Source organism: Coloeus monedula (assembly GCF_965178545.1).
Source record: "Coloeus monedula genome assembly, chromosome: 9".
NCBI classification, from domain to species: Eukaryota; Metazoa; Chordata; class Aves; order Passeriformes; family Corvidae; genus Coloeus; species Coloeus monedula.
The window spans coordinates 1,303,304-1,323,093 of record NC_138789.1 but is presented as its reverse complement, the minus strand read 5'-3'; positions in this window follow the sequence as shown (position 1 = coordinate 1,323,093).

Sequence of the window (19,790 nt, the reverse complement as noted above, 5' to 3'; positions counted from 1 at the left end):
GAGCCGAGTCAGGAGGAGCAAACGCAGACACCTGGGATGGGAAGAGGTCCCTGCTACCTGCAGGATGGCATGGCTGCCCTTCCAGCCCAGCCCACAGGGGTTACGGATGTTCCTTAGGCTCCCCCCTGCTTTCTAAGTGGTTTCTAACTCCCACTTCATCCCAGGACCATTAAGCTTCTGAGATCTCTTGGAAACCTTAAATAAAAAGCCAGAGACTATCAAGAGATTTGTAGCCAGTGGTGGAAGGGAATGCTATCCATCTCCAGGAGCAGATGCTGAGGGGGTAGAAAACCAGTGCCAAGCCTCTGGGACCTCCTGGATATAGAGAGAGTGTCAGGGTGGCCGGGGACCTGGCTGCCAGAAGGACACCACAGACAAACAGCACACCTGGACCATCTTTCATGGGGACACAGGAATTCAGAGGGTCCTTCCACCCCAGTAAAAGTTTGGGATTTAGATGCTCAGCGATATGGTTGAAACAATTTCCTTGATCTTTTATTACCCTGGTAAATAATTTATTGGGACAGGCGTTTTAAAAAATCCCATAAAAGACCTATAAAACATATTTATCACACAAAAATAACCCTGCTCCTTGGCTCCAACCAACAAGCTGAAAACTTGTTTGTATACTTCACTGCACATAAACTAACCAATGCCTTGTGACAGCTTTAAGCTTTTTAACAGCTCTCTCCCTTCTGCTTTTTATTTCCATTTTTCTCTCTGTGAATTCACAAGGTAAAAAAAAGAAGAACCTGCCACAACAGGAGAGGCTTCTGCTCTTGGGCAGATACTGACAGTCAGGAGCTGCCCTCCCAGTTTTCCCGACACCTGGAAAATTTAACAAATTATGCTTCTTTTGGCTGAAAAGCACAGCTCAAAGTTGTGGTTATTCGGAGTAAGTTGGGACGCAGGGGTTGGCAGATGTGCACAGAGGGATGGATGCGTGTGTGACTGAGGTGCCAGTGGTACAGGCATCAAGCCACCTCTTTGTGCCTCCGTTTCCCTCCTGAGATCAGGAGCACTTCTATCACATTCTGCTGGCAGAGGGCAGGCTCTGTTTTTTTTTTGTCCAAGCCTTGAATAAATGGAGAATTCAAAGAAAAGGCTGAGGAAGGAGTTTTCCCACCCAAAACATGCAGCAGCCACAGGCACCAGAGCTTTTAAGCTTTTTGGCACTCCCTCGGACACCAGGGGATCCAGCTGGATGAAGCCTGGCCAGCAGGATGAGCGCTCAGCCTGCTGCCAAGGTACAAAACCAGAACCCAAACCACACTGATTGCTGCAGGCAGGATTCCTGGTGCCAGGCAGTCGCACAGATCCAGAGGCAGACCTCCCACATCCCCTGCGCTGTGCCCACAAACCCAGACCTCACCCGGGCCAGCTCTGCTCAGCAAAATGCCAGCACACACAGGTGACCTGGCACAGACTGAGCAGCCTGGGGATGGTCTGAGGTGGGTTTCTCCTCTTCCCAGGAGCAAGGGCAGCTGTGGGAGCAGCAGTAAGGCCAGACTGAGTCTGGAGCTACCCTGCATCACTCTTCCAAGCGTGCAGAGAAGCACTGGGAGGAGGGGGAGCACAGCCCTCTGGGTCAGCAGCGCTGGCCATCAGGCCTGCCAAGGCACACAGACACCCAGGCACACACAGAGCCTGCTCCAGACGGCATCTGGCAGAGGGAGCCAGGAGCAGTCTGGGTCACAGCGCTCCCCATGCAGGACTTGGCTCTTCCCCATCCCCAGGCATCTCCAAGCCCCCTCATCCTGGTCCTGGTTCCAACACAGGAGCAACAGAATCCAGTTAAAAGCCTTTTAAGGGCTCAGTCAACACCCCAGCTGTGCTCCCCGCTTCACTGGGCTTCCCCTTCTGCCTTCCCAAAGCCCACACCGGGCACTTGAGCTACAGCTGCTTTCCTACCTGTGCGAGCCAGAATGCTGCTGTCCACACTGGCTGGTTCTCCATAAGGCTGCTCTCTGCCTCCACCATGTTCTCTACAGAGAGATCAGAAATTCAGAGCAAACTCAACCAAAAGGGCCATTTGATGAAGAACGAGCTCTGAGAAGGTGCTCAGTGGTCAAAGTAAGCCGTGGCTGGGGTCTCTGCATGCTAGGTATCACTTCTGCCCAGCTCCAGTGCCACCCTGGTACACTTACAGGGCATGGGAGAGCTCATCCAAGCCAGGGAAGGTTCTCCAGCTCCAGTGCAAGCCAGTCTCCCAAGCAGACTAAAGCCCAGCAGAGCACCAGCTGGTCTGTGCTTGTGGAGGCTGGGATGGGTGGCGCGGATCGGTGGGGCAGGGAGAGCCTTTCCTATCAGATCCCCAGTGTTGTCACTTCTCTCTGACACCTCATCCCCTTCCTAACACTTCCCCGCTCCCCAGTGCTGTCACCACCTTTCCCCAATGCCAGCAAGACCCCTGGAGCCCAGCTGGTCTGGACAGCCCCGTGCCCACCATCCCACGCAGCTCAGCACAGGGCCCAGCAGGACACAGCACGCTGGGGGGAGGCCAGCAAGGACCTACTGCCCACAGCAGCACAGCAGGGACAGCAGCTTCCCTCCTTCCTCCTCACGGGACCTTCATCATTGCCAGCAGTGGAAGGAAGCAAAATGGGCACCATGAGCTGCAGTATGGGTTAGAGCCCTCCAAGTTTCCTGGGATGGAGATACAGCTGTGGACCTGAATGGGTCCTTTTGGCCAGGGAACAGCCTTTCCTGGGGCTCCAGGCTCAACTCTGGGGCCTCTCCCACCTTCACCAAGTCCCACAGCTCCTTTGGCTGCCACTTCCGAACTGCTGAGCACATTAGCAGTTAAGTCCATTTGCAGATTTAAAAGTCAAACCCTGCCACAGGAAATTAAAAGATAATGCAAAGAATTATTTTAAAAAATTAATCTTTATTACTCTCCACTCCCAAGCTGCTAATAAAAAAAATGTGTTCCTCATGCAGTCTCTATAAAAACAGGTTATAAAGCAGAGGAAGAGAGGAAGGCAGATGCTTTAAAAAGGCATCTTTCATCCCTCCGCCCTGCCAGCCGTAACCATCCATCTGCACCCACGTGTCAGCTCCCAGCAGTTTCCAACCCAGCCAGCCCCCTTTACCCCACAAGGCAATTATTCCCCATTTCCATCTGGTCCCCCTTGTCCTCCCTGTTTTACATCTCCAGGAGATGAGCAATCTCCAGGAGAGAGCAGCCTAGAAGGTGGTTTAATGGCACACCCTCCTTGCTCCAGGTACCTCCGAGCCCTGTACAAAGCAGGATGAATTACAGCTCATTACAGAAAGGGCAGGCACTTGGGAAGTAAACAACGCAGCTATTACAGGTGCCAGCAACAGCTCTGCAGCACCAGGGCAGGGCTGACACGTGCAGGAAACCATGCCTGAGAGAGAGGTCAAGGATGCTCGGCAGCTCTCAGAAACCACTGAAGAGGCTGAGAGGGAGGTGGCAACTGCAAGAGTTTCTTCTGAAAATGCTTCTCTCTAAGGCTGGGCTCAAGAAAGCGGCTCAGTCCTCGGTATTGTAGCTGCAGCTGGAGCCCACGGAGTCAGAAATGGGGCTGCAAACCACTTCTGTGTCGTGATACCAGGAACAAGTCAGCTGGGCTTTGGTAGAACCAAGAGTCACCACAACTGAGGAGGAGCACCCAATTTAGGATGTGAGAGAGATGAAGAAGCAGCAAACCCACCACCTATGCCTGTGCTGTAGTAGAAGAAACAGCCACAGGCACAGATCTGTGTCCCCCCAGCCCTCTGGCCAGCCTAGGTGTGGGGCTGGCCAGGAGAAGACCCACCACCAGTGCTCCTGCCAAAGCGGTGCCCCTGGGTCTGGTGGAAATACAGCCAGGCCAGGAAGGAGAAAGTGCTTCACAAAAAGAGAGATGAGCTGCTGCATTGCCCCGCAAGCACATCATGAAAGCTGCTCCATGCCCAGAGCTGGGCCAAAGGAGCCAGGCCCGAGCAAACCCCAGAACATGCCCTGATGGCTCCAGGGGAGCTGCAAAGGCCAACCTCCCCATCCTCAGATCAGCAGTACAAGCACCAACCCACCCTCAGGCCTCCCCCAGCAGCACACAGTGGGTTTATCCCAGGTAAGGCAGCTCCACACCTTCTCCTCACTGGGGATAAAGGGAGTACTTGGCTTTTTCTGACTCCAGGAGGGGCAGGCGCACCTGGAAATGAAGCGCTGGCAAGGAGCAGGCGCTGGGGGTGGAGGAAGGAGAAAGGCAGAAGCACAAGCAGGCTCAAGCACGATGAAGGAGAACCCCCTGGGAGGGACAGTGCCTGCGGCGCTGCCGCCCGGGCCACCTGTGGTCCCCAGCACGGGCAGGAGCACAGGGGGACACCGCAGCACGGCAAGGCAGGAGGTGGCTTTCCAAGGGGAGGCTGACTATGATTGATGGTGCCGTGCTGTGCTCTCACTGATGTAGAAAATTAGAGAGAGATCGCTTCAGATACCGACCCATCTGAGACACTTGTTGTGTCCATCTCCTGTACACAGGCGCCTCTCCCGGGAGCTCTCCCGCCGGCTCGCAGGCTCATTATTCAGAGTGCTGAACTGGGACAAGCAATGCTATTTTATTCCTACTTCTTTTCTGCCCCCAAACTACTGGATTGGAATATTCTTGGGAACATGTAAGGTGCTGATTTCCTTGCTCAGCTACTTGAAGGGAAGTTTGGTTCTCCTCAACTAGGAAAAAGTAGCCCTTCACTTTTTTCTTTTCTCTCCCCAACTAAAGCTGGGAAGAGCCTTTATAAAATACAGGAGCCATCTTCTAAGATGGAAATAGCTTCCTTAAAAACAATGAGTCGTGCTCCACACCAGGATGGATCTGATAGCTGGTACTCTACTAACGTAGCCTTGTGCTATTGTCCTCCTGGCAGGATGGTCCCTTCTTGGCTTCCAATCCCTTTGCCATTTAACCTGGTCCTGGTTTATTGTGGCTGCTTTGGTCCTTCCACTGCTTCTCTGCCAGATGACAAAAGAATTTTACAAGGGTCCTTAAGTGGGTTTTAAAAAAATCCACATAGGCTTCCATATGAAACGAAGAAGCCAGTGGTCTAGATCAGCACAGGCTGGTGTGTCTTCAGGAGAGGTGTCACACCACAGACAGGACACCCCTGGGCCCTTGACTTCAAACAGTACTGCCCCTCAGTAGCAGGCAACCCAGACAGGCACAGCATCTGAGCTCACATTCCTTTATTCCCAACATTTCCATGCTGGTCTAGAAATGGTAGAGGAACCTCTCTGACCGCTGCCCAAACAATCCCAAACAGGCCTTACAGTCCTGCAGCCAGTCACCTTTCTTCACACTCCCCCAGAGCTCCAGGCACCTACACCAGCCCAGGCTCTTCCACTTTGCAAGCACGGCTAGAGGAGACTGACCAAGATGTTGGATGTGGGAACTCCTGCCACTGGAAAGGGCAGGGAAATGGTTCGGTCTCCTTCATGACTCCAGACTGAGCCCCTGGTTTCTCCTGCCAGCTCTCCAGCCTGGGGCAGCTGACCTTGTTCCCATGGCAAAAGGGCAGGTTTCTTTTTTTAGCTCTCGAGAACAGCTTCAAACTGCCCTGCTTTGAAGCCCACCACCCAACACGGACGTCCAGGCCCCTGAACCTGGGAGCCCCTCCCAAGATGACAGCAGCTAAATCCAACCCTGCTTGTCTCCTTTGTTGGAAGGACAACAATGCCACTCTGCCAGCGCTCTGAGCATCCCTTGGGTCACAGGGCACAGAGGGCAACAAGCAGCAAACACCAAATTCAAGCCAAAGCCTGAAGCACACAAATCCCTATAGGGAGACGATTTGGAACAAAGCATTCCTCTTCCTCCCTTCCTCCCACATCCTCTAGTGACTGACCCCAGTTCCTGCTACCAATTTTCCCAATGGTGGTTAGTCATCTGCCCTTTGGAAGTCCCTTCTGGGGGTGCAGAACAAATCCCAAAACACCATCTCCCCTTTCCCCATCTGCTAATGGCTTCCCTCCACCCAGGCTGAGCCTCCCCCAGCCTGAGCTAATGGTAGGGAATTAGCATTAAAATGATGGCTTGCTATTAGCGGTGCCTCAGCTCCCCATCACGCTCCAGGAACACCAAATGACAGGCTGTGATTTCCCCACCGCGGTGCAGGGGAGAAGGAACAACGGCAGCCAGAAGTGCTGAAGACATCCAAGGAAAGCTTTAGGCTCATCTCTCCCACCCCAGCAGCCCTTTCCCTTCGCCATCCCCGTCGTGCTCATCCACCGCACAGGCAATCCTACAAACAGATGGCACCTGGGCAGGAAAGCAGACAAATTGGCTCCCACCTGCAGGAGCACTAAGAGCTTTCAAAGCCCACTTGCCAAGAGCCCCGCGGGGTGGAAATGCCGGAGGAATCTGCCGTCGGTCGCCTTCCTCGTGGCTCAACGGCTCCGGCTCCATCCTCGCCTGGTAGCAGGCGTACAGCTGGCTCCTCATGGGAGCTGGTGGCAGGAGGAGACTGTCACTGTGTCCTGGATCGAATGGAAGAAGCAATTCAGGCTGAGCATCGATGGAGCGATGCTTTATTCCGTGTCAGCACAACGCTTTGGTTTGGAGGGCTCGCAGCCTGCAGCGAGAGGGTTTTTGTGGGTCCCCACTGAATATCCATCTGCTTGTCAAAAAACGAGCTCAGCTCAAGCTGTCTGCTCTCTCTTCCTGCCAAAGTGGTGGGGGTCTGCCCTCCCAGAAACCTCCCCTCCTTGACCAGGTAACTGTGGCAAGAGCATGGACAGCCTCATTTCATCTTCTGCTTGCCTGCCTGCTCCTCTGAGCCCACCTGGCTGCAAGCTTCTCTGTACACAGGGGTGAGGGAAGCAGCTCATGTACCAGCCTGAAGACAGCCAAGAGGCAGAAGCAGCTCAGCAAATCCATGGGTGTCAGGGCAGGCTGTCAGCTCCCTTTGGGCTCCTGAGTGAGCCTGCAGTTACACAGCATACATGGTGAACTCCTCCTCGCAGAGCCCCACAGCGCTGGTCACCAGCAGCAGGGAAAGGGGACACAGCCAGGCTGGAATGTGCAGGAGCATTTGGGTGCTTTTGTGGAGTCATGCACGACTGCTGAAAAACTCCAACGCTGCATTCTAAGCCACTTAAGGTCAAACTGGTGGCCAGCAACAGGACCCAAAGGAACAGCATGAAGCTGTGTCAAGAGAGGTTTAGGTTGGATATTAGGAAAATGTACTTCACCCAGAGGGTGGTTGCGCACTGGAACAGGCTCCCCAGGGCAGTGGTCGTAGCCACAAGCCTGCCAGAGCTCAAGGAGTGTTTGGACAATGCTCTCAGATACATGGTGGGATTGTTGGGGTGTCCAGTGCAGGGACAGGAGTTAGACTCGATGATCCTTGTGGATTCCAACTCAGGATATTCTATGATTCGACAAAACAATGCCCTTCCCTCTACCTCATCCTTAACTCTCTTTAGAAGTACCTGGACCAGCAAATGTCCTCAAGCCCCAGCCTGCCAAAGGCATTGTCGTGCGCCTAAGAGGTGGGATGCAAAAGGCAGAGGGAAAAGAATAGTAGTAAAAAGCAGGATAAAACAGGTTTCCCCTTCCCCAGCATTCCCACCAACAGCTGGGATGTGGGAGCAAGGACTCATCTGATGATGGATGAGAGAGAACTGATCCTTGGTAAGGCAGAGCAGGAGCAGAGAGAAGCACAGCTCCCAAAGGCGATTCTCACACCTCCTTGGGATGAGAAAAACAACCATGAGAGGCAGCAGAAGCCCTTCTCCCTGCATGTTTGGAATTCATCTCCGGCCTGTCAGGGGGGCCACGATCCAACCGCACATTTGTATATGCACTGAGCCGTACACCCAGCTCAGGCAGGCTCCTGACAGATGCAGATGGGAAGGCCATTTTTCATAAAGTGAGAGAAAAAACGGAAACAAGAAAAAATAGCAAAACAAAGACAGGCTCAGGCATCAGCTGGAAAAGATACAACAGGATCAGGGCTGAGAGAGAAGCAGAGTCAGATTAAACTTTTGGCTCTTCAAGCACACTAAGAGGCCAGTCTCCTTCCTCTGTTTTCCACTGCGGCCTAGCAGCAGCAGGTGCCTTCATCCTTTTCTCCATACCAGCTGAAAAATGAAAACTGGGCCCAGAACACCACCAAGGCTTTGCTGAGCTGGCCCTTGGGGACAGATGCTGGTAGAGGGGCTGCCGGAGCAGGTAGGCACAGGCACCTTTCTCCAAGATCAGCTCCGGCTCAGAGGAGGTGCGAGACAGCCCGCAGAGAACATGAACCATTAACATGTACCTCTGCCCCTCACACCCTGACCTAGCTTAGGCCTGGCCCTAAAGAGCATAGGGGCCCCCAGGGCTCTGAGGGACATCCCTGGCAGACCCCCTGCTGGTGCAAGCCTGCCGGCATGGCAGAGGACCACTCTGTGCAATGCTGCCATGATGGCAAACACAGCAGCTTCCCAGTTCGTCTCAGGCAGTGACAAGGGGCTTCCCTCTGTCCCAGGGCACCATGTGGCCAAGAGGCAGCAGTGACAGCAGGCAGCAGGAAGTGCAGCTCGGCACAGTGTGTGCTGTCCCCTGAGCAGCACCAGGAGCCAGCGGGTCCCAACGCAAGCGAAGGGGAAGGGCAAAGAAGAATTACCCTCACGGAGGGGAGGATTTCACCTCTGCCAGTGACATTCTGCTGTTGTCACCGCCAGCCATAACATCACCCTCTTGATGCAAAATCTAAGTTGACAGTGATACAGGAAAGGAGCCGAGAGGGCAGCCAACTCTGCCCAGCCCTCTTTGTGACCCCCAAATCTCCCATAGCTTCCAGCCTCTGCATGGAGCAGAGCCAGCACCTCATTACCAGGTTACTAAGCAAGTAGATATTCCTTTTCCAGAGCCACAGAATGATGTTTTCTTGCAGTTATCCATCCTTCTGGACAGCTCCGAGGAGGATTTCATTTTGGTCTCTGCTGCATCCTCTTTGGTTCTGAAATGAGAAACAGATGCAGGAGCCCACACCTCCTTTGCAAAACAACACATGCAGCCATAAGCTGAAGTCACCAAACCCTGAAGAGCTTCTGGTGAGAAAGTCCAGGTGCCTTCAGACTCACTGGAGGTGCATTGAGCCCCACTGATCCCTGCTGCCTGCAGCATTTCCAGCTGATATTCGTTCTCTTTGTCCCAGGAAAAGGCAAGCACAGGGCTGGGCAGCAAGGCTTGGTGAAGGTTACTGCTGAGACCTGGCAGAAATGTCACCCAGCAACGCATTTCAAGAAAGATTCATCCCCACGCAGCTTGGCTCCATAATAAAAGTGTCAGAGCAGCTGACTTGCTTCCCCCCATTCTCATTGCATACAGATTTATCCTGTCTCAGGTCTCTCTCCCTCCATAAGCCAGCACGTGCCTTTCCTTTCAATAGGCTGGCAGTGAAACTCAGCCAGCTGAGATCGTAGGGGGAAAGGGAATACAAGAAAGGTGAAGGCATCATAGGGGGGAAAACACTCAGGAGCCAGGTTTCCCTCTCATTTTGGCTGCTCTCAGTTCTGAAATGGAGGAGGGTGACATGAGAGGTAACTTAACATGGGAATGCTCCAAATTTTTTCTGATGTTCCAAACCAATTCCCCAGCTACCAGGCTGTGTCACCTACCTCTCAGGGAGCTCAAATCCCATTCCTGACAAAACTCATCCCCAAAAGGCATAAATATCTCTGAGCCTTCACCCTCCCAGCCAGGGAGCCCCTTCTCAGAGGGCTGTGCATTGGTGGGCACCCAGGGAGCAGGGAGAGGAGAGATGGGGCTCCCTCTGAGTCAGAGTCTCAGGCTGAGAACCAGCTTACCTTCACCACGGAGACGTGATGTTAATGCAGCACCACAGGCAGCCCCTGAGAGAGAAGAGTCTGCAGGGAATTTAAAAAAAAAAAAGAGAGAGAGAGATATTAATGGTCCTTCACAAACAACTAAAAATACCCAGAATGGTCAGGGTTTCTTTCGGATTTTTTTTCTTTTCTTCCCCCACCTTCCGCCCAAAGGAATGTGCCACACAAATTAAAATGATTTACCTCCAACCTGCAAGATAGGACCAGGCAAGGCATCCTTCAGCTGTGAGTGAAAGAGATGGAGCCTGCCTTTGTCAGGAGCACGCCAGCCCCAGGGAGGTGAGGTGGTGGGGGACGGCAGAGCTGAAGGGATCCTGTTGGTTAATTCCCAGTAACTGGGACAGACAGGTCTGTGCCAGGCACCCAGCTGGGGTCCAGGGGGTGTTTCATCAACACAAAGGAGACATCAACAGCAGAAGTGAATCCTGGGCACCTCAACTGCCTTGGGGGGGATGCAGAGTAGGAGCAAAGGGCTGTGGAACAGCTTTCCCTGGAGCAGAGAAAGCCTCTCCTACCACCAAGGCAGCACTGTTAGGTTTGCAAAACGTATTGCAGGAGGCAGAGGCTGTCATACCTCCTGGAGCCATGGGCTTTATCACCCAAGGACATGGTTCTCCTGGCCCACGCCAGGGCACCCACTCAGGCACGTGCCCTAGCACAGGCTTTCTCCTCGCAGGTGAGACAGACAGTGTATTTCTAGCAGTGAGAGCTCACAGGCTGGAGGAAAACCAAGACCACCGCTGCCAGACTATCAGAGCGCCGCTTTGCTGTGTCCCAGCTGTCTCTCCCATCTCTCCCATCTGGCTGCAGCCAGCACTCAGAGCACTGCAGCCAGCCCCAGCTCTGCAGTGAGCTTCCCCATCCTGTTAACGGCAGGCAGGCGAGAGGCCTGGCAGCCGAGGTAAAGGGCCACTTCATCTTCCTCACGTTCTCCTCTGCTAATGAAAATGTTTCTCCAGCGTGTCCTCGGGAAGGTTTCCTTCAGCCCCAGCCCTCGTGTGATTGAAGGCTAATCTCTGTTACTCTTGGCTGAATGGCAGCCCGTGAGGAAGGTGATGTATTGTGTTTCCCTTCAACTCGACATTTAATGGTGCTGGCAAAAGAAGAAAAAGCACCAGATGTTTCTAGGCTGAGAGTGAACTCCTCCCAAAGCACTGAGAGGTCAGGGCAGGAACAGGGGCCTCGTGGACTGGGAACAGAGGGCACCCCTTTGAATTCCAGCCCGCTTTGAAAGGCCACTTGGCATGCCAGCATCCTCCCTCTCAGAGGCAGTCCAGCTGATTGCAGTGGTCACAGGAGGCAACAGGTCCTCCTGCCAGCCCATGGGACATGACAGGCCTCCAGTGAACTCCCCATCATCAGTGCTGCTCAGCACAGGGGTCTGGGAGAGAGGCCGAGGTCTAGAGTGCAGACTTTTTGGGAGGAAAGCATGTGACAGAGGCTCAGCACTCACAGGTTCCTTTCGCTGGCTCCAAACTTAGTCACTGAAGCCTCAAGATGTGAAGTCCTTCAATCTGCAATGTTAGCTTCCTTTTAAAATGCTTGGAGACCTCCTGATTAAAAAAAAAAAAAAAAATTGAGAGAAAAAATTAGGGTTGCAATCCTTTTGCTGTTGTGCTGCTCGCACTCAAGGAGACACCTGGCTCCATGACACACTTTCTCCTCTGCTCCACAGCTCTGCAAACACACTCCAGACCGCCCCCACCACCTGCTGCTCTCCTGCTGTTTCTCCCCTCGTTGGAACCACCCAATTGTCTATCATGGCATGTCTATCTAGGCCCTCCACCTGCAAAGCTTTGCAGCTTTTCTGCTCTTTCTTGCCCCTAAAAAACCACTACCAGCATTTGTTGAGGACACCCTAACACAGCATAAACTCTCCTGTTTGCTTTCCCTTCTCCCAGTGGCACTGGTTGTGGGGTGTTTACCATGGACCACACCAAATACATCCCCCAACAGCAAAACCTGGAGGAGGAGAAGGAGAAATTAAGAAAACACACAGGATGAAAAAGAAAAAACTTCCAATTACTGGCAATTAGTTCTACTTGATCACCCACTGTGCACTGTGCCCCAGACACAAATTGCTCTGGCAGGGTGGCACAGCTTGTACCTGCACACATAGTGCACAGGTGAGCACACAGGCTGTTTGGTGAAGGGATTCCAACCTACTTGGGCACCTATTTGGGCTCAGCCAGCTCCAGCCTTTCCAAGGGTCTCATACACACCAGTCAAATCAGAGCTGATGCTCTCCTCCGCTCCCACAAGCCATGGCCCAAGTCCTGGAGCAGAGGCAAGGTGCTTGCTTGGAGCTGAGGCCTGCCATGAGAGACTGCCCAAGGGATGTCCATCCTCATTTCCAGGCTCACCTGTGAGGGTTCTCTGGCAGTTTCTCCTTCCCAGGAGGCATGCCAGCTCCAGAGAGCAGATGCAGGTGGCACAGCTCTGCCAGAGATGCCTTTCCCCCACGGGAGGACACGCTCTGCTCCCAGCCACAGGGAAGGCGGAGGCACCCAGCATGCTGCCGCAGTGGAGGAGGCACTCAGCCAGCCACTAATGCTTCCTTACTGTCTTGGAGCAAAGGGATGGATTAGCTTTTATTAGCTCTTATGAAGAGCACATCACTCCTGCCCTTTCCTCCTCACACAAGACTCATGCACAGGCTCAGCTGTGCTGCAAGTGAAGCAGAACCAACTCACCTACGTGCTGGCGGCCCCAAACTCCTCTTGGGTCTTGTATAAATCTTACAGATCTTAAATCTTAAGCAAGCTGGGAGTTGGGATAGAGCAATCCTCCTAAGGGTGCTGCAGGTGCTGCCCAGAAGTACTTTAGAAAAGATGGATGCTTGGCTTTTACATCTGGATCTCTCAGGTGGCACCATGCACAGCCTGAAGGAGGGCACGGTCTTCATGCCAGCCAAAGCAAAGCCAAGGCACAGTCCCAGAGCAGAGACCCAAACCCGGGGCTGTTATGTGGGAGATGGTCCGTGGCTTCCTGCCGCACTGTGCTGTACCCCTGACCCCCAGCACCCAGCCAGCAGCGCGGCTGAGGGATGGTGCTGCTCCGGAGAAGTCTCTCTAAAGTCGCTCTGGGGCTTGTTAGCAGGGTGATAAAGGGGATGAATGGCCTCAGAGAAACGCTCTGTCTCCTGCTGTGGCATTCATTATCCTTTAGCCAGGCAATTCTTCAAACCAGCCAGGAGCTCTGGGCTGGCTCGTTTATCGTCCGCGGGGGCTGTTTCCCACAAGAGGCCACGCTCGGCACTCGCTGCTCGCCCCAGGCAGCTCAAACGTGCCCGAGGGGCGGCAGCAGGGGCTGGGGCAGAGCGCTCGGGGCTCATCCCCTTCCTCCCACACAGCCAGATTGGCTTTCCCAAACACTCAACTCCGTGACCCGAGCCACAGCTGCCCCCGTCCCCAGATCTGTGCATTTTCAGCCTGATTTCCCAAGGAGTGCAAAGCATATGCAATCCTGCTGCATCAGTCTGTCCTCTGCCCACTCCCCAGCAACTTCTGACACTGCAAACAGATTTCAAGCTGATGTGACAGAGCAACAGAGGTCTTGGAGACAGCCAGAGTCTATAAATTTCATGGGAACAGACCACCAAACAGAGGAGACATTATTAGCACCTTCCAAACTGTAGTGTATCATCCCTTATTAGACATCAGACAATTTGTGTGGGAGAGATGCCATAAATATCCCAGGAAAGGGAGATGCTCCGTTCAGCACAAAAAACTTACTGGACACCAGAGACTCCAAACCCAAACCGTACATCCAGAGAAGATGGGATTTCATGGATCCTACTGCACACAGGACCAACAGGAGAAGGTTTCAGGCCTGTTTGGCTGATAGGAGAGCCAGCCAGCTAAGATGGCACGTTAGCCTTTGGAAAGCCCATGGAAATGGAATGTGTGCCCTTCCCTTGTCCTTCTTTGAGAGACCAAGCCGAGGTCCTCCTGCATTTCCAGCCTTAATTGCCCTCCCAGACTTATGGATGAGTTCAGCTGCTGCCTAAAGTGGAAGTGACATGCCCAGCTCCAAGGGGAAGAACTGACGGGCAGAGGAGCTCCCTCGCCCCCACAACTCCTCCCATTGCCTTTCCACTGCATGGACAGAGGTTTCACCTTCCAGAAAGACGTTTCATCCACAGACTGCTGCCAGGAAATGCCAGGAAGGCAGCCCAGAGTCCAAGCAGTGCCCAGTGAGCTCTCAGCAGGATCACTGACACATCAAGCTGCCCATCAGAGCATTGACTGATGGGAGCCCATTCCCCCACACGCAGGGCCTTGCTGCCCACCAGACCCACACACCAGCCCCAGCACGGGGCTGGCAGGCACCAGCATGGGTGTCCTTCCCCCAGCAGGAAAGAGGAATCCTCAGAAACCCTTCTTCTTCCTTCTGAAGGCTGAAGGGGACTCACCAGCCTCCTTGTTCTCCCTTTAGAGCCAATTAAAGTTCTCACATCACCCAATGTGATGCAACCTTGCTAAGGCTGAGCCCGGCATTTCAGGGTTGCCTGCCCCCTCTGCGAGAAAGCCAAACACTATATGCCATTTGGGGATAGAGCAGGATGATTCCTGTGCTCGTTTAGGATCTGCACTGATAACCCAGGCGTTACCTGTTCGCAGTGTCATTTCCAGCCTCGGGCATTCCAGAGCCCTGGAAGAAGCTGAGAAGTGACAAATAACCTTTTTCCTCTCCAGCTCATTTGTGACACTATCCCAGCTGGCCAGACACGTTTTGGGACTTCTCTGATTCACCTGGTAAAGGTCAAGTCCCAGGAGATGCCTTCAGCCTAGTGGATCATGTATCACTTGTACCTGTGGGGCTTCAGCTCTGCAAAAAGACAATTTAAACATGTGCTACAGCACATCCTTTATTAAAAAAAAAAAAAAAAAAAGAGGGATTTACACTCCAGGGGTGGTGACTCCCTGTTCTGCCCAACAAAAGGAGGGATGGGGGCTGAATTCAAGCTTGTGTTCATTAGAGTAGAAGAAAAAAAGAAAATCCAGAAATCCAGTCACTCTGTCCTAATTGTTCCGATCCAACCTCTCACAGTGTTGCATTGAGCTAAGGGGCCGCACCTGAAAGTGTGCCAAGAGCGGCATGAAATGTTAATGTTGCAATTAAAACAATATGAATATTGCAGCACTGCTCTGCTGCTTCCCATCCACTGAACAATTCCCACTCAATAGAAGTCAAGTTACATTTCAGGAAATAATGAGGTCTGCTAATTAAGTCTGGCCTAGGAAGACAGTAGTCTTAAAAGGAGAAAAAAATATTCAGATGCCCCCAAAATGTGTACATTTGCTGCTTATTACCTGCAAAGGGGAGTCATTAACGCTGCTCAGTGCCAGGATCACAGGTCAGTGCCACTGTCTTATTGCCCACATCTAGAGGAAGTTCTCTTTGTAATGATGAAATGCATAAGTCATGACCTGCCTTGTCCCCAGGCACGGAGCAGGGAATGCCAGGCTGACATTCAGCTGCCACAGGACAGATCCCAGATTATACCCAGGGAAGGGAATTTTCCTCCCCAGCCATTCACACAACTGAGTGACAGTGACACTGGCTTGAGCTGGTGGAAGCCACAGGGAAAGTGACCCCCGGGTCAGTCCTGGCAGGACAAAGACTTACCAGGATCATCTTGTGTTTTAACTCTAAAAAGAGGCAACAGAGGATTCCCCCCTTCTGCCCCCTGCATCCATCAGACACAAGCACGTGTTGCAATAACATGAGGACACAGAACAGCCTAGAGACAGGACACATTGGGTTCCAGGGGTCCCAAAGGAAGCTGGCATCAACACACTGCTCCCACGGCCTCCCCATCCTCTTGTTTTTCAGAATATCCCCAAATTTCTTTATCTGTGGCAGTTGCTGGGGCTGCCGCCACGTCTCCCGTGTTGCTCCCAGCCGGGTAACTGCAGGGAGAGGTTGGGCAGGGAGGGTCCATGAGCATGAGTACTTCATGGGAAGAGCAGAAGACTGGGAACAGGCCTACCACGCCATCCTGCTGATCTGATGATGTGTCTTTTTGATGACATTGTCTTTTCTCTTTCTCAGAGTTTCGGGAGCACACAAGAACCACTCGCCCTCCAGGCCCGAGCTCTGCCATCACTCCCAAGCTGACCGACCCGCATGGAGCTGTCCAGGGGACACAGAGGAGCTTGCTGTGCAAAGAGGAGGCTACAGCAGCCCAGACCTCTCCAACCCCTTCCCTAACCTACTTCCTCAAACTCCAGAGGAAAACTCATCCAATGGAGGGGTGAGGGAGGCCAGTGGAGTCCTGGTTCATTCCTTGGCCTCTGCTGACACTCCAAACTTCAGCCTGTCTTTAATACAGGCAACCTTCGTGGTAAGTTCCAGACAGAGACTGAGCCATGCTAACCAAACTTGGCAAGACAATGATCCAAATCAGGGGGAGCTCAAAGCATCAGGAGGGAAACACTTCATTTGAAAGAGGAGAAAAACCCAGATGAAAAGATCAGAAAGGACTTTCTGGGCCCTGGACTGTCCTAAGGGATTCAGGTACCATTTCTATACCCATCTGTGAGAAGTAAACCTATTTGGCCACCAAGGCATGTCCCCACCTTGTTGCCACCAGCAGCAGCTCACTGTTTTGTGGATGGGTAGGTGGTCTCCTCCCTTCTGACCACTTCTCACTCTATTTCCAGACGAACCAGCACTTGCTGCTACCAAGTGTCTGTTCTGCAATAAAGAGCAATAAACATGCCAGAGTAATTAATGTCTTAACAACTTATTACAATCCTCAGATAATTAATCACAAAAGCTAAACATGCTGTCTCACCCTCCTAATGTGTTAATGCTCTAATTATTATGCCTCAATTAAGGGCAAGTCAGCGCTCCTTGCTTAGAAGTGCATGTTTAATAAGGGTGCCTGAATGCAGGCGAGTCGGAGTGGGAGGCGAGGGGGTGATGGGGTTAAGGAAGAGGACACCATTTTTAATGAGGTTTCATGGGTGGCTCGAGGCAAGGAATTGACAGCTCCTATCTGGGATCTCACACACGACTGCACGTGTAACTGGGGGCCATCTGTGGTGGCTCCGTGCTCTGCTTCCCGCCAGACTATTTATAGGAAAAGCAGCACGTGGGGCACAGAGAAGGCAGGGACTGGAGATGAGCAGTCACACCACAGATCTGGCCAGCACCAGGCAGCAGAGGTGGCAGCTCTCACAGCAGGCATTAAAGGAGTGGTGGTCTCCTCTATGCAGCCCACTTCTTGCTCTATTTCCAGACAGACTGACACTTGCCACTGCTCCTCACCCCTGCAAAGCATCCCCACTGCCCAAGCCTCTCCACCCAGCTCTATTTCCATGGTATTCCTTGCCTCCAATCAAGCTAACTCTGGGACATCTCATGGAGATGATAAGAACAGCCTCAGCCCCCACGCACCGGGATTACTCTTGGGATGTGACAAATCAGCTCCTCTGATTTCAGCCACTGCCTGGGTGTTTTCCACAGGTCCCTGTTATCTGAGGGAACAGAAAGCCAAAGAGCACACCACTTGAAAATGCTTGGCTTAGAGATGAGGAAACTGAAGGCCGAAAAGGTGTTCTGCAGGCGGCTTGTGGTGGTTACCAGCCATGAATCTGCCTTCCTCCTGCCCGGCTCTGAACCTCGCTGGATGCTGGGAAACTTCAGGAAGAGGCTCTTGCTGAGGAGGAGCTTGAGCAGACCCTGAAGATGAGCATAGGGCCTGGACCCCTCACTGTGTGATAGCAGGAGAGCCCTGCTGCCCTCAACACACAGCTGTGCACCCATACGATATTTGTGTTTGGGAAAGACTTGCAGGACAAAGTACAGTCAAGGCAAGAATGGCATCACATCCATCCCAGCCTGCAGAAGCAGTGACCCTAAAGAACAAAGGGCTCAAGGCACTGGGATCACAGAACTCTGCAATGCAGCAGGCGTGGGAAGCAGGAACTGAGATAGCCAGGCTGCAGATCTTAGTACCATACAAAAAGCTGCAAGAGAAGAATGGCTGGAGCCCAAGTCTCCCAAACAAAGCCTATAAAAACTTCTTTTTCCAATAAAAAGCTTTTAAAAGAACTCCCCCGCTAAAGTAGGTCTTCACACACAAGAAAACTCTCCCTAAACCAGCCTGATTCCCGTTCCATCCAAGCCTTTTTAAATTTCTCAGACAAATGAATCACCAGAAGCACTTCCAGCCCAGGTTTGACTGCAAAACGACTGCATTTCTCGAAGAAATAACACACTGTGTAGGTTTGGATGGTTCCCTCTGAGGAATAAGGGAGAGGGAATAAGAAACAAAACAAAGTAAAGCAACCTGGAGGGGACATGAATTTTAAAACCCATGAACAGTTTTAGTTTTCAAATAATCCAAATAAAAAAAAAAACGTTTCACATAGTTACTTCCAAAAAAATAATTCTGTCACCCTTATTCTTTGGTGAGGTCTCATGAAAAACAAAAGCAAGCTCTCCACCTCTGACACACCAACCTGACAGCAGCTTGACTGGTGAAAAAGGGGCTGAGGCCTCCCCACAGAGGCAGCCTGTGGATTCCCACAGGGATGAGAGCTCCAAAAGAAGACACGTGTGTTGGGCCTCTCTCCACACTGCTTTCCATTCCAGCAGGAGACATGACCTGTCCAGACTCTCTGCCATCTCTTCACAGAGGATAACCTCAGACATCCAGCTCTAGTTCCCTGCACTGGGCTGGAGGCATCACAGCTCCTTATTCTCAGCAGCTTCACTTGGCTTTGGGAGCTGCTGCATGGAGATTCCAGAACCCACCCAACCTGCAAGACCTGACCACCCAGGACCACCAAAACCACTGAGATCTGAGCAAGCACAGCCTCATTAGGAAGATATAGAAGGGATATGACACTTTTTGAGGAATTAAAGGATATTTCTGCTGTTGTTTTCACTGACTGGTGGAGTGGAAAGTTTTCTACAGATGTTGGCATCTGTGCTGAAGATGGTGGTGCTCAGACTCTTGACTTCTTTTTTTCCAAACACACAATCCAACTGCCTCAGGCACTGCAAGAAAGTGGCTGACTGCTTCTGTACCTCTCCCTTCTCACCAGTACCATCAGTGGTACCTGAAAATTCAGGGCATTACTTCTCTTCTGGGGCTAGAAATTTTGGCTTGGTTATCCTAGATTTGACTTATTCCAAACTGTGTTAAGCCAGCTGAACATCCAGTGCCAGGAGTTCTGGAGAAGTTGCCTGGCTCATGTTGGCATGCTGTGGGGTTGGAAAAAGCTGTTTACCTAGGAGACAGTAGTAACACCCAGCTCCTGTGCCAGGTAGGTTCCCTGACATGCTCTGGGCCTCATTTCACCTGTACCCACCACCAGTACGAGACTGGGAATCAAACCTTCCTCCCAGTACAGTGGACCCATATGCCCAGTGACCCTCACTCTGCCCAAACTGGGCATGCTCCTATTCCCACTGGAGCAGTCAAAATGGAGAGAGTAATTGCCTCTTTACACCTTTCCCATCTGAACTTATCCTAAGTTTCTTGGAGCAAGTCATTGCCCCAACAGCCCAAAATCTGCTCCCAAACCAGCTCACACAAAACACCTGCAGCCAGCAGCCGTGTGGACACATTCCCAGAGCCCTAAAGCAGGGCTTGAACAGGGAGGGCAGCCTCTGGAGAACAGCAGAGGAATCACATGAATAGATAAAACATGTAATCACCAGCAGAAAAAACGGCATCACTGCTTCCCAGAAAAAGACAGCCAGCCCAAGGGCATTAGAGGGCTGGACCACAAAGTTGGTGCCAACTGAGCCCAGATGCCCCAACCCCAACCCCACAGCCCCCTCCAGCAAGATTTTTTTGAGCTCAGCTTACCCCCTCCCTCCACCCCCTGCCTTTAAGACAGACAGTGTGCAGCACGACAGCTGGGAAACCCAATCTGGTCCAAATTTTGTTACAACCCTGCTGGTTTTTATCCTTGTTTACCAGCATTAATTT